Source organism: Vombatus ursinus, unplaced genomic scaffold, assembly GCF_900497805.2.
Source record: "Vombatus ursinus unplaced genomic scaffold, bare-nosed wombat genome assembly UNPS02014791.1, whole genome shotgun sequence".
In the NCBI taxonomy this organism is placed as follows: domain Eukaryota; kingdom Metazoa; phylum Chordata; class Mammalia; order Diprotodontia; family Vombatidae; genus Vombatus; species Vombatus ursinus.
This window is the reverse complement of record NW_020954569.1, coordinates 58,365,730-58,368,078: the sequence shown is the minus strand read 5'-3', so window position 1 is coordinate 58,368,078 and position 2,349 is coordinate 58,365,730. Positions and strand designations below refer to the sequence as shown.

General features: G+C 30.0%; 1 non-coding gene across 1 annotated transcript; it reads right to left on the bottom strand.

Annotated features, from left to right (window-relative positions):
* Positions 1-854: 854 nt before the first annotated feature.
* On the bottom strand, positions 855-957 carry LOC114048248. The gene has a single exon (XR_003569728.1). It is a non-coding gene; the product is annotated as a U6 spliceosomal RNA (small nuclear RNA).
* Positions 958-2,349: the final 1,392 nt, after the last annotated feature.

Genomic DNA, 2,349 nt, shown 5'->3' with positions numbered 1-2,349 from the left:
ATAAAATAATCAAACCCCACTGAAATTATGTCTCTTGCTGGCTTTAGAATTACACTCCAAAAAAAAGAAAAACACCACAAAACATCTTCATTTATCTCTTTAAAGGGGACCCTTGAATCAGTCTTCTACTTAGTTATAACATCATTTTTTTCATAAAATTATATAAAATAATAACTGGTAAAATGTTCTATACATAAGCTTTTAGAGAAAGTATCAAAGAACTGTTGCATTGAGTTTTATCCTCAGAAAAACTGATAGACAAAGTAAGCTTTCCATGATGTTCTTTTCCCTTGTAAGTTTGACATCTTTGATGTAAATGCACTGATGCCTCCTATAGAAAATTTCAGAGCCATACATGAGAAATGTGTGGAATTTTTAAGTGCCTCCCAGATTCCATTAATTGTGGGCCACCTGGTACTAAAGATGGTCAAAACTAGTGTATGAATAAGTACAACTTTGGCAGTGGATGTAGTAAGAGCTAGTATGTATATCTCAGAAAACAGAGGAATTTAGGAAAGTCCACAATCAAGGTAGGACCTCCAAGATGTATATTTGTCTTGAATGAACTCAGTGGATAAAGTATTGCCTCAACAACAACAACAAAATAGTGAGTTCTTCCAGAAACTGGAGTCTTTGGGTTTATCAAATAGTAGATTACTATAGTCATTGACTACTGTGTCTTGTATATCTAATCTATTCCACTGATCTACCGCTCTGTTTCTTAACCAGTACCAAATACTTTTTTTAATAATTTTTTAAAATTAATTTTTAGTTTTCAGCATTCACTTCTACAAGATTTTGAGTTCCAAATTTTCTCCCAATCTCATCCCTCTCCCCGCCCCAAGATGGCATGCAAAAATACGAAACGCTTCACAAATTTGTGTGTCATCCTTGCGCAGGGACCATGCTAATCTTCTCTGTATTATTCCAATTTTAGTATATGTGCTGCCGAAGCAAGACCAAATAGTTTTGATGATTGCAGTTTTGCAATATGGTTTTAGATCTGGTATGGCTAGGCCACCTTTCTTTTCATTGTTTTTCATTAATTCCCTTGTTATGTTTGACCTTTTGTTCTTCCAGATGAATTTTGTTATTATTTTTTCAAGCCCTATAAAATAATTTTTGGTAGGTTGATTGGTATGGCACTGAATAAGTAAATTAATTTATGTAGAATTATCATCTTTATTATATTAGTTTGGCCTACCCATGAGCAAATGATATTTTTCCAGTTGTTCAGATCTGACCTTATTTGTGTAAAAAATGTTTTGTAATTGTGTTCATATAGTTCCAGGTTTTGTTTTGGCAGGTAGATTCCCCAATATTTTATATTGTCTACAGTTATTTTAAATGGAACTTATCTTTCTATCTTTTGCTGCTGGGCTTTTTTTTAGTATTATATAAAAATCCTGAAGATTTGTGTGGGTTTGTTTTATATACTGCAACTTTGCTAAAGTTGTTAATTATTTCAAGTAGTTTTCAAGTATTTCAAGTACTATTTCAATAGTAGATTCTCTATGATTCTCCAAGTATACCATCTTATCATCTGCAAAGAGTAATAGTTTTGTTTCCTCATTGCCTGTTCTTATTCCTTCAATTTCTTTTTCTGCTCTCTTTGCTAAAGCTAACATTTCTAGTACAATATTGAATAATAGTGGTGACAATGGAAGTCCTTGTTTCATCTCTGATCTTACTGGGAATGCTTGTAACTTCTCCCCAATAACATATAATGTTTGCTGATGGTTTTATATAGATACTGATTATCATTTTAAGGAAAGCTCCATTTTACAAATATTTAATATATTCATCTATATATATTAAATACATAAAATATATCTAATAAATATATATATTTAATTTATTGATGACTTGTTCAATTGTTTGTTTTGGTTTTTTTTTAAAATGGGGTATTTAAGCATTTTATTTCCTCTTCTATTAATCTGGGTAATTTACATTTTTGTTATTATTCATTCATTTCACTTAAATTGTCAGATTTATAGACATAGTTGAGCAAAATAGCTCCTAATTATTGTTTTCATTTCCTCTTCATTGGTGGTAAATTCACCTTTTTCATTTTTTTATACTGGCAATTTGATTTTCATCTTTCTGTTTTTTAAACTCAAATAAACCAAATGTTTATCTATTTTATTGGGGTTTTTTTTTCATAAAACCAGCTCTTAGTTTTATTTATTCAATAGTTTTCTTGCTTTCAATTTTATTAATCTCTCCTTTGATTTTCAGAATTTTTAATTTGGTATTTAATTGGAGATTTTAGATAGAAAGATAGATAGACAGACAGACAGATAGATAGATAGATAGATAGATAGATAGATAGATAGATAGATAGATAGA